The following is a 13,026-nucleotide window of genomic DNA, read 5'->3' on the forward strand; positions in this document are numbered from 1 at the left end:
CGCCCCAGAGGCAGAGGGGGCCCCCGCAATTCGGGAGACTGCGACTCCTTCCATGGCTTTCCATACTCTCGTTCCTGAGGGTGTGCCTGGCTCGGAGGAGGAATCATCGAAACAGTCATAAGAACTGGCTCCGGAGCAGAGGGGGTCAGAGCCAAGAACAATTTAGCCAACACCGGCGACTGCAGGAGCCTCTGCACCACCCTATCAACATCCAAATCAGAAAGCCTGGAAGATTTGGAGGAGAGCGATGGAGACTGGGATCTCTTGTCAGGTGAACTATGCATCACAATGGGCGACCGGCTCCGAATGGGTTCAAGAATGATAGGAGCCGACGCCGATTCAGTTAACACCAGTACCTCCTGCGGCCCCGAGGACAGTGGAGCCGAGGAAGTAGAATCCAACACAATAATCTTCTCCGGAGGCTCCGAAGAGACAGATGGAGCCGGAGACCTTTTTAGCCTTGGATTTTGACTGAGAACTGGAAGCTGAGTCTATAGCTTCCTCAAACGGCGGTTTTAGAAGTCCCTTCAATATTAATTTATTTTTCCTCTCCTGGAGCACCCTGGAGCATGGTGAACGCATGGCAAAAGCTACACGACTCTTGTAAATGGATGGCTCCAAGGCAGTAAACACACACCGAGTGTCCATCCGTGATGGACATCTTATATCCACACTTGGAACATTTTTTAAAGCCAGATGGCTCATGCTCCTTCTGATCCTTAGACATCTTATAACTAGCGCCAAGCGAAACCACCTAGACACAAATCACAAAAAAGGGCGGGAACAACACACAAAGTAGATACACCAGAAAAACTCTACTAGACACAATCTAAGAACCTCTAACTGAAACAGTTCTTCTAAGGGGGGACACAGACAAAACACAATCACACTAATAGTTTAACAGAGGGGAGGACTAGGTCCTCTAACTATAACGGGCCTAGCCGCTGGAACAGTTAGGGATACCAAAAAACACAACTACCACACTCAAACATAGCAACAGCAACAAGAAATAGCTATCAAAATAGCTTCTGGGTATGAAATATCAAATTTCTCTAAGAGAAATAGCAAAAAAGAGGGTACCCGGCCACAGCCAAGCGAAACCACGTCCGAGCTACACAAGCGGCAAACGAGATCTGGGGATATGGAGCAGTGCACCATGGGATACCCATTTAGCCCAGCCAATGAGAGACTTTGTGCTAGTAAAATCGGCCGAGTCTGAGCAGATATTCGGCTCCGAACCCACGGGTAAGAATGTAGGCGAGATAGGACTACATAACAATGTTTTTCTGTGAAGAAATTGAGTTTATTTAACTTTTGTAGGGCTAAACGTGTTTTAAAATGTTTTTTACTGTGTTTTGTACTGTGTTTTCTGTCATAAAAGTAACTTTTGTGGACTGGTAGTGTTTACTGGCACCAGCAATTGTTGCTGGACTTCCCCAGTAAAGAAGCACCATTTTCAGCTTTTCAGCCAATGGCAGAGGATGCGTGTGTGTCACTGCCAGCAATTTCCCTGACAGTCAGCCAGCTGCCCCTAAAAAGGTAGAAAGGATGTATAAGGTTCCTCAGTCTTTTTTTTTTTTACATTACTCCCAATCCTGACGCAGAAACTATAGCTTTAGTTGATCTCACTGTTGCTACACAATTAAACTCCAATCCTACTCTTTCTTATAAGGATGGGAAATTACTGACCGGTATGGAGAAAAAAAAAAAAGCATATACGTCAGCAACTTTGATTTTCAGAATTTTGAATCATCAGGTTTATATATTCTGACAAATTCAAACTATGAGGAATGCTTTTTCTGCAGTTTTTTCTTGTGAGGAAAAATCTGCTTTAAATAACTTAAGTTTCTTCTACTGCACAGGTCACTTCTCATTGTTTACAGTGTGTGCATGACTGTTGACAGTACCAGTGACGATAGCCCTGGAAGAAGTGTTCTGGAGAGTTTTGCAAGGCTGCATTCTCAGGACCTACCAAATGATGTTAAAAATGAGATTTTAAATTATCCCTTGGATAGAGATTTACTGTTTGGCCCCTCAATTGCAGAGGTGATAAAAGTGTCATGAAAGGGGCAAACTGATCGAGGGAAGATTTTCAGCCCCCCCTTTCCAAATTTCCCAAGAGATTCTTTACCTCCTCATACAATTATGGCAAAAAAAAAAAAAAAAAAAAAAGAACACACTCAACAAAATACATGTAAAGAAAAGTTATGTGCTCACCATTGTAATATATATGCATTGTCCATTTCTGTCCTTTCCACAATGGATGGGTCTCAGATCCGACCTCTGGTCGGGCCATGGCCATTCCCAAGCTTTGCACCTGGTGCTCAGGCTCCTCCCCTACCGATAATCTCTGTGAATAGAAAAAGCTACCTCAGATCAAGTTTGCCCACCCAAAGAGAAGTCAATTTAAAATATAAAATATATTTGAAAGCCATCTTAAAAGAACAGATGAGTTAAAAACTTGTATGAGGAAAAAGATGCAGAAAAATGCAATACCTTCAGGAGCCAGAGCTGGGGTCAGTTAGATTCACTTCATAACAGTATTAACCTGTTAAACTATACTGCTCCTAAAACAGAATGAGGAGGGGGAAGATGGAAGGAAAGTTGAGGAAAGGACGGAAACAGTCACACATCTACTGTTACGCTGAGTGCATAACTTTCCTATCTGATGCTGTGTTTTTTGGCCACCCCTCAACTGATGGGACAGAATCCCTACCTACTTTTGTACTTGTGAGACTTCATGGAAATATTCTGGAGCACAGAGCTATGATTTGGAATGCATATCCAATTTGTAATGGGAAGTGAAGGTATGAACCTTGGACTACGTAGTTGCAGCACATATGTTATCAGCTAGAACACTGGGGGGGAAGGCTGTGACGAAGCCACAGATCTGGTAGAGTGTGCTTTCGAAGTGGGAGGGAGAGAATGCACAGAGTCAACCACTGCGAAAAAGTGACTTTGGACACAGCTTTGCATAATTTAGCATTGGAGGAGGGCAGAAATAACTAGTCAGATTTTCTGAAGCACCCAGTACAGCGTAGATAAAACGGTGACTGATAACAAATAGAGAAACTTGAGCAGAAAATTGGTAGAGTTATAGATTGATTAATGGATAATTCTAAAAAGACACTAGGGAGGAAAGAGGGACTGGTTCTCAGGGATACACTGCCTTTATGGAGGCTTTGAGGGTAATATTTGCAGCTTTGAAATTCTCTTGGCAGAAGTAACAGCCACCAGGAATAAGGTCTTCCAGGATAAAAATTTAAGATCCATTTTTGCATCAGTTCAAAGGGAGGGCTCATCAGGGACTGCAAAAGAATGGCAATAACCCATGGAGGGACTTGATCTCTAAGTGGAGGTCAGAGTAAGTGCCTTGAAGAAAAGCTTTGAACAATATGAAGGAAGCTATTGTACAATTCTATTCTAGGTGAAAAGAAGAAACTGCAGATAAAGAGAGTCATATATTTATCATAACTTGGAATCTGTACTATTCAGTGTCATTCATCATGGATGGGTCTTGGATCCGACCTCTGATCCAAGCCAGCAACTGAAAGAGAGTTAGAGCACAAGCTCCTCCCCTTCCCATAATCCCTTGTTGACCTACAACCCTCAGATTGAGTTTGCTGGATAGAAGAAAACAGCCCAGACTGCATATAATACTAAAAATGCCTAAAGGAAGACATCCCTCCATAACTACCAGATCTCCAGAAGGAAGGGGAAAGGAGGGTGGGAATGTGATGAATAATGACACTGGATAGCACAGATTCAAAGTTATGCTAAACAAATATCTATCTGATGCTATCCATGTCATTATTCATCACAGATGGGTCAGACTGCTCAGCTACTCTGAACCCTAGGAGGCCTCAGGGAAGGATGTGCCAGAACACGGAGGAACCATAGCAACCCTGTTCCTAGACACCAAATCCAACTTGTAATGTGTAACAAAGACATGTGGTTTAGACCAAGTAGCGCAAATCTCATCCAATGAAGTCTTGGCCAAAAAGGCAGAAGTAGGAGCCACAGACCTAGGAAAGTGAGCTTTAACTAGTTTGGAAAGTTCCATGTGTCTGCTGTCATAAATGAAGGAAAAACAGCTGGCGATCTAACAGGAAATTGAGACCTTGGTAACTGCCAGACCTTTACTGGTCTATGAGAAGGCAACAAATTGCTGATCCGATTTCCGAAATACTTCAGTCCTCTTAAGATAAAATCACAATGGTCTATAGACATCAAACCAATACAAGATATTTTCTCCTTTATTACAGTAATTAGGGAAGAACACCAGAAGCTGAAGAGATTGGTTAAGATTGGCCTCCAAAAGCTATCTTGGTTAAGATTGGCCTCCAAAAGCTATCTTGGGGATGAATGAAGGATTAGTCCTGAGAGATACCTTATTCTTGTGGAAGACCATAAAAGGGGGCTTAATGTTAAGAGTATGCAACTCAAGAAACACTCTTGACAGACGTAATAGCCACCAAGGCGATCTTCCAAGACAGGAATTTGAGATCACAGGATGCTGCGGGCTCAAAGGGCTTGTGTGTCAAAGACTGCAACATCAGGGTAAGATACCATGGTGGGAAGGGATCTTTGATAGGAGGTCCGAGAAGAAATACCCCTTTGAGAAATGCCTAACAAAGTCAGGAAGAGAAGGTGGGATGCTCATTCAAACGGAAATTTGAGATGGCCATCAACTGGAGTTTAATCACGGAAAAACTGGCCCCTTCCTGAAATAGAAAAAACAAAAATAGAATGTCAGGAATAGGGGCTGAAAAAGGGTCTCGATTTCGTTGTCTGTCCCAAATAGAGAATCTTTTTCACTTGCTAGAATATACCTTCTTGGTAGATGGTTTTTGAGAGGCTAAGATATTTCTCACCATAGAAGAAGGCCTGGACTGGGAAATGATCACTGGAATTGGAACCATGTGGTTAGATGAAGAGCCTGAAGGTCAGGAAGAGGAATCCCCCAAGGGTGGGAAATGTGATCCAGGGTGGTATCCAGTATCCAGGGAGGATACTTCAGATGAGACCAAAGCAGAGAGAACCATTCCTGACAAGGCCAAAAGGGGGAAATGAGGATGAGAGATGTCTTCAGGCGATGGGTTTTCTGCAAAATTTGGGAATGAGGGGAATTGGGGAGTAAGCATACAACAGCCCCGAAAGCCAATTGTGAACTAGAGCATCCTTGGGTGACTCCCCTGATGGGGGGATCAGGGCAAAGTAATTGCTGCATTTGTGGTCGACAGGGGAGGCAAACAGATCACAGCAAGGAAGACCCCAATGGTCGATTATCTGATGCATCACTGACGGATTCAGGGACCATTCGTGAGGACTCAAGACAGACCTGCTGAGTTTGTTGGCTAACACGTTGGGACTACTGGGGATGTGTGTTCCAAGAAGAAAGCTCCTGGAAAACATTGCCCATTCCCACACACTCACTGCCTCTCTACACAGATAATACGACCATGTTCGCCCCTGCTTGCTGATGTACCACACCACTGCCATGTTGCCCTTTTGAACTGCTACAGTCCCGACAGGGAGACTCTCCTGAAAGGCTTGCAACATTATAAGGACTGCTCTCATCTCCAGGACATTTATGTGCAATTTGGTCTCTATAGACGACACATGCCCTGAACCATCATTCCCCGAAAATGCTCCCCACCCCACCAGGGAGGCATCCATGGTCACAGTAGTGGCCTTGGGTTGGGGAAGACAAAAAGTTCTGCCTAGCATCAGATCCAGAGTTTGAAAGCACCATGTAAGGTGGTTTCTGCACACCTGAGAGATCCTGATTGTCACAGACAAGGGATGAACTTGAGCAGACCGCCGAACTGCCAGGGTCCACTGCAAGAATGATATCTGGCAAGAGGTTCTAGCTAGATAGCAGCCACCATTTAACCTAACAACTGCAAGATTAAATGGGCTGTGGAATGATTGAGCTTCAGTAACCGATGGATCTGGTCCTGAATATGAACTCTGCAGGGAGCAGTCTCTGACACCATGTCTATAAGTACCCCGATAAACTCTAAGCTCTGATACGAGGAAAGATTTAACTTGGAGAGGCTGACTGACACCGAGAGAGTGAAAGGGGTAGGCAGTATAGTCAAAGGCTAAAACCAGTTGATGTCTTGAGGCTGTAAGGAGCCAATTGTCCAGGTACAGGAAGACCTGAAAACCTTCCAGTCAGAGATGAGCTGCCACCACTGCCATGCATTTGGCAAACACCTGGGGGACTGTGGTGAGTCAAAAGGGCAGAGCTAAAAACTGGCAGTGATTGACCACTAACCATAAACACAGGAATCTCCTGTAGCATCTGTTGATTTTGATATAATATGCGTCCTTGAGATCCAGTGAGCACATCCAATCGTCCTTGCGCAGAAGTGACAGAATGGATTGCACAGTGACCATCCGGAACTTGGACTTTTCGCCTGACAGGTTCAGCTCACTGAGGTCCAAAATGGACATAGATCCCCAGTCGTTTTTGGCACAAAAAAGAAGCAAGAGTAAATTCCGGATCCTCATTGTCCTGTTGGACCTCTTGGATAAGGTCTTGAACCTCGAGATGGGCCAACTCGCTTTGGTGGCGTGGTACGTCTGTGAGAAATTTTGGAACTGGAAGGGGATGGAAGAAGGGTATGAAATAACCCCTAGCAATTAACTTTAACAGTCACTGATCCGAGGTGACACTTGTCAAGGCAAGCAGGTGAAGGGAGAACTGTCCCCCGACTTGACTCCAGGGCACGACAGCCTAGCAGCACTTTTTCCAAGAAGGGTTCCCAGGAGCCTTGGTTCTGAGGACCGCCCTCTTACTAGCTGGGGTAGGGGATTCAATGGCAGATGCTGCCCCAGAGGTAAAGAGGACTCCTATGGAGCATCCTAGAAGGGCGACAAGAGTCCTGCAGAACCAAAGTTTCTTACGGTCCCTCCGATTCTTGGAAAAGGATGATTGAGGAGAAACCAACGATCACCACCGTGGACAGTCTTCCCTTCCTGCTTGCTGCGGGTCAATGTCTCTTTGGAAGGACCAAACACTGACCCGTCAAAAGAGGCATTAGTAAAACACGCCATAAAGGGTTCCGCAAACCCACAAAGCCGAAGCCATGCGTACCATCTAATGGCAACGCCTGCACCCACGCTCGAGAGGTGGCCTCCGTTGCACTGGAGATCAACCTTATTGAAGCATTAGCCAGGGAAATTACAGTGGAAAGCTTCAGAGAGACTAATTTAAGACTCTCCGGAGGCGACAACTGTGAAATGGAAGTGGGCAGTTCCAAGATCAAATCCCTTGGAAGCCGGTTGAAATGTGCCATGTAGTTGGTGCTCTCAGTCTGAATGTGGCTAAGGCAAACACGTGCTTTCCAAAACGGTCAATCGCCCGAGACTCCCTGTTCGGGGGATGGACCATGGAAGCTCTGTTCGTCGAGCTACTTCTTAGTAGCTGCGGCTACCATGATGGCATCAACAGGGACACCCTTACTACAGAAAGTTTTATCCTTTGGGGCTACTAACAAATTTGTCAGCCTTTTTGGGAACTGGTTCCACTGCATCCGGTTCCTTCCATGCCCTGTCAGTGAGGAGTTCTACAAGTTCCTCGGTCGGGGGGGGGGGCACCCAGGGAAAAGATGGGGCCATCCCCCACAAACTCCTCTGAAGACGGGGTGGGGGAAGACCAACTGCCTCTTTGCTTTAGAATCTTGAGGATATCCCCAAAGGACACTTCCTCAGACGGAAGTCTGGAGGACCCATCTCCCTCCTCGAAATCCATGTCTTCAGTGAGGGACTCTCTAGGGGAGTCCAAGTGCCTCCTCTTGCACATTCTCTTCTGAGAGGGCTCCTCCACAGTGGGCTCTGGGGAGGACTCAGAAGAGATCGGAACCCCAAGCAGGGTGATGCCCATCTGAAGGCGCTAACGGGAAGGCCTACCTTGGAAGGATGACAAGGGTTCACCACCCAAAGTCGAGAAGGGGCCGAGAAGGACCTAGAGACAAAAGAGCAGTAACTACCCAGCCAGAGAAGGTCCTTTCTACCGCCCAGAAGGCCGACAGACTGGACAGACCCCCCCTCCTCTCCCACGGCCGCAGCTGCCCGGGAAAAAGGAAGGGACCCTGAAGTAGCATCAACATCTCCAGATTATATCGGCCCAGAACTGTCCAGCATGGAGGCTCCCAAGGGGAGGAACCAGTCTGAAAACTCTGGGCCCGACCCCACCCCTGGGAACCAGCATAGACCTCGTGAGGCCAAGGTGCAGCCAGTTCCGAGGGTGGTGGAACAGAGCCTGCCGGTGGTGAAACAGAGCCTGCCAGGGACCCTGAATTTGTCGGAAAGGGAGGGACATACTGGACACTGCTGGCTTCTCACAGGGAATGCTCCAGTCCTGGTGATCCAAACCTGGGTGGGCCAGACGAGGAGTGTGAAGTTGCATGGAAGGGGGAGATCCCTTGTGCAACTGAGCTGGGGATAGTAACAAGCCCAGCTTGATTTGGGCTTTGAGAAAACTTATCATCCTATCCATATCAGTGGGGAGCAATACCGAAGAATGTCCCGACCTGGCCGGAGACCCTGACACTGTCCTGTAGGCTCAAGAAGGAGACCAACTCCTATGCTTTGGATCCGAACCCCTGGACCTTGAGAGAGCGCTAGCAATGATGATCAGATCTGATGCAACCCTCCTATCCGAGAACCTGGGCAGGTCTAACAATTTATTCGGTGTCAAAAAACGGATCCAAATGACAGGCTGGATCTGAAGGTGGTTTGTGGCAAGTCAAATCAGAGGGCCTCTGAGGCTCCACGGCCACTGATCTGACAGATTGATCTGAGGATCTCAGAGCAGAAGAACCCGGATCCGAAGCCAAAAAGGCTGGGCTCAGATCCGGGTATGTGCTATCCTAGAAGCTTGTTTTTTTTGGAGAGGAATCCCTAGGGGAAGCAGAGGAGGGCATCCTTTTGGGATCTGCTGAGGGCTTAGAGTGGGAGCTGGAGACTAGAGGACCCCCTTTATGAAGCCCCGTTAGTAGGAGTTTATTCCTGTGATAGAGAGTCCTGGGGTTGAACACGACACAGATGTTGTATTCAACCTCCAGGTGACTCTCTCCAAGGCAATAAACGTATTCCTCGTGCGAGTCAGAATAGGACATTTTCCAACTACATCAGCAGCATCTTTTAAAGCCCAAAGGCTTCTCAGACATTTTTGGAAGCAAGCACACAAACAAAATACCAGCACACTCTACAGGAAGAGGGGGGGTAGAAAAAACTTTTACTGGGAGGAAGAGAGCTAAAAGATAGTGACAGTTGAGTCAAAAACAGAGCCCCTCAGAAAACTACCGAAGGGCTGGGGAAAAGGCGGGAACCCATGGAAAGGGCTTAGAAAATCTACAGGAAGGGGAGCAAATAAACTACCTACCTGGAAGGAAAAGGAACACAAACTATAAGGGAAAGGAACCCTGACAAAAAGCAAAAAAAGGAAAATTCTTATCTGAAAGAAGTGGCTTAAGCTGCAGGAAGCATGTCTGAGCGTTTCCTCAGCAAATGAGATCCGGGGGTCGAAGGTCATCAAGGGATTATGGGAAGGGAGGAGCTTGAACTCTGCACCTGTCTTTCAGTTGCTAGTGTGGATCCGAGGTTGGATCCAAGACCCATCTGTGATGAATAATGACATGGATAGCTTAAGATATGAAATTCAATACTGGAGTAGCTGACACCACTACGAAAAATATGTGCAAGAAAGTCCAAATAGATGGAAGGGAAGCTGAAAAAAGATCATAATTTTTCTTTGCAGCCCAAACACCAAACCTTTTCCATTTTCTTCTATAAACCCACCTAGTGGAAAATTTCTGAGAGGAATTCAAAATGTGTACAACTGGGGGAGGAAAACCTTGACTAACGAACCATCAATGGCACTGGAGATACCACGCAGTTAGCTTGAGGGATTGAATGTTCTGGTGAAGCAGACCCAATGGGTGAGAGTAAATCTGGGTCCAAGTCAAGAACCCTAGGTGGCTGAATTAGAGGAGGCTAGGAAGGGAAACCACACCTGTCAAGGCCAGTACGGGGTTATGTGGATTACTATGACCTTCATCACTGATTCTTTCTGTAAAAACTCTGAAATCAGGTGTGTCAGGGGGAAGTGTAAAGGAGACTAAGGGGTCAAGGATGCATTACAGCTTCCCTAGGTGACTCCCCCTTGCGAGGATTACAGCAGAAAACGTGCTGCATTTGGTATTGTGGGGAGAGATAAAGAGATCACAATAAGGTTGGCCCCAATGGCTGAATATCTGCTCCACTACTGAGAAGTTGAGGGTCCACTCTTGAAGGAGCAAAATTTATCTGCTCAATTTGTCCACAACTAGTTGGATTTCACTGAAATAAGCACTGCAATTGGAAAAAAACAAGCAGATATCACCGACTGCCACACGCTTTTGGCCTCTCAAACAGGATAAAATTTGGTTCCACAATGTCTGCCGATATACCAGACCACTGCCACTTTGTTTGACTGTATGGAGACTGATCACACTTATGGGGAGGGAGTTTTGAAAGGCCTGCAATGCTAGGACTGCTCTCTACTCCAAGATACTGATGTGAAGACTGGCATCTGTCTGAGCCAACGTGCCTTGAACCACCATTCCCAGATAATGGCCCTCCACCCTGCCCCAGGTGGGAAGCATCCATGGTCACTGTGGCTCGGGGAAAGGGTAGAATGAAAAGTTGTCCCTGTGTAACAAATGGAGAGTCTAGCCACCACTGGATGCATGTCCTGTAGATGTTTGTTAGATTCACTGGAAGAGATAATGGTTGTTTTCTGTTTCACCACTGATCTGACCAGGACCACTGAGGGACATACATCTAAAATCAGGCCAGCGTCATTAATGTGACTTAACCTAAATGACAAGGGACTAGTCCTGCTGGCGGCTTTTGGTAGGATAAGATGTTCTAGGGCTTGCTGGTGAAGAGATGAGATTCTTGAAGGAGGAAGCTTCGCTATCTGAGATCTTATGTCCAAAGTTGTTTCAATGAACTTCAGAGACTGGACTGATTGTAACCTGGACTTTTCTAAGTTCACTGTGATTCCTAAGTTGTACAGAGCTGGAGCAAGTAATCCCTGGCTTGAAAGAGGAGATTCCTTGTAGGGTCAGTGATGAGTCAGTCATCCAGGTATTGGAATACCTGGAAACCCTGCATTCGTAGATGAGCTGCTACCACTGTCATACATATACTTGGTGAACACCTGGGGAGGGGCTGTGGTGAGTCCAAAGGTCAGTGCTCTGAACTGGAAATGACTGGGTCCCTGCGGAAGTGAAGATAGTTTTTGGATCGCTGCCCCTCTTCATATAGTGGTATGCCCCTATTCATATAGTGGTACGCATGGATCGCTGCCCCTCTTCATATAGTGGTACGCATCCTGAAGATCTATCAAGTACATCCAATCATCCTTCCTTAGTAATGGACTAAACCATCAGAAATTTTCCTTCGCAAAATTGTTTAGTCAACTTAAGTTCCAAAATTGGCTCTGGGCCCCAATTATTCTTTGGCACCAAAAAGAATCTCGAGTAAATACTGGATTCTTTCTGGTCTAGTGAGACCTGCTGGATTACTTGATTTCTTAGTGGCCTCCCTATTTCTGAAGCGGCTGCTTACCAGTGCGAAGATGGGATATCAGGAATTCTTTTCTAAAACGATGGGAAAAATGAGGAAAGCTATGATATAGCCTCTGGCTAGTATCCACTGCACCTATTTGTTTTGCGTGAGGAGCTTTCAGGTTGTCGGGTGTAGAGAAAGCAGCCCTTGACGTCCTCCAGAAAAAAAACACTTGGGCAAACATTTAGGAGAACTGGCACAGTTTCTCTGAGAAAGGACCCCCTGAAGCCTTGGTTTTGTGGACCATCTCTGCCTCCTGAATAATATCCATTATGAGAGTTTCACCTTCTACCTCACAAAGCATCTGGCACAACCCCCTGGGATTTGTGATGCTGCATCATCTTACCTACCTTCTGAATTCTGGGTAAGGTTCACTGAGGTGTTGAGAGTTTAATCCCTATGGCAGAGAGGGATTTACCATCTTTCTCACTTCTGGAGATAGTTCCCTTGATTTTAGGGCCAAACAAGGGTGATTCATCACAAGAGGAATTGACGAAGGATGTCTTGAAATATTCAAAGTTGCAAAGCCACATCCGGGCATTCCTACTAACGGAAATACCTTTTACTAACTGCTCTGAACACACCCTCTGTAGCATTAGATACAAGACACACACAAGTATTGGAAGGGTATTGCAAGCTAGCCAACTTTGAATAAGCAGCCTTCCCTTGATGAACAGCAAAGGTCCACAGAAAAGATTTGGCGATCTCGTTGGTCAAATCTCTTTAGAAGTAGGTGACAGACACATACCAGTTAATTCATGGCTCTCACTGAAAAAGTAGAGGAGGTGTATACACACTTCCTAAATCTGTGCAACGCATGCAACTCTCTGTTGGATGGATGGACAGAGGAGCTTTCTTTCACCAGCTACTTCTTAGTGGCTGCCACCATTACCATGGAATCTACAAAGAGGACCCTTGCTCCACTATCTTTAGAAGCAAGCAAGAATTTCTCAGGCTTCTTAAAGGATAGGTTCCACCATGTCCAGTTCACACAGTTCCAGCCATGCCCACAAAAAGCTTACGTCTAACATCTCGTTGGCAAGAGGAACCACCCATGAAACAGAAGACCAGAAAGCATCGACGAGCACTGACCCTCTGGAGAACTATCTTGGAAGGCCCCCCCCCTCTAAGTTCCACAATCTCCCTGAACAAGACATCCTCATAAGGGATCTAAGGGATTCTTCTCCATCAAAATCAGAGCTAGTGGTAAGAGATTCCAAGGAGGAATTCAAGTGCCGCCTCCTACACATACGTCTCCAGTGCACCTCTGTTGACAGAGGTCTAGAAGACTCAAACAGACAAGGATTTTCTGTGACGAATAAGTTCAAAGCTTTCCAAAATTTGATGTCACAATAAGACAGGAACAGCAGGCTTCAGACCCTTGGAGATCCTGTGGGG

The 13,026-nt window shown here is 46.2% G+C and overlaps 1 protein-coding gene across 5 annotated transcripts in view; it reads right to left on the reverse strand.

Moving 5' to 3' along the window:
* The window catches only part of ADAD1 (adenosine deaminase domain containing 1), a 2,301,686-nt gene that overhangs the window by 2,240,713 nt on the left and 47,947 nt on the right, over positions 1–13,026 (reverse strand). The window contains exon 1 of one of the 5 annotated variants that reach the window (XM_044061677.1): positions 2,218–2,346. The exons of the other annotated variants lie outside the window; for them this stretch is intronic. The gene's annotated coding sequence lies outside the window, so the exon portion shown is untranslated. Of the gene's footprint in view, positions 1–2,217; positions 2,347–13,026 lie in introns of those variants that run through there. 5 annotated transcript variants of the gene reach the window in all.

The sequence above is a fragment of the Protopterus annectens genome, chromosome 2.part0 (assembly GCF_019279795.1).
Source record: "Protopterus annectens isolate FY-2018-M chromosome 2.part0, PAN1.0, whole genome shotgun sequence".
Lineage (NCBI taxonomy): Eukaryota > Metazoa > Chordata > Ceratodontiformes > Protopteridae > Protopterus > Protopterus annectens.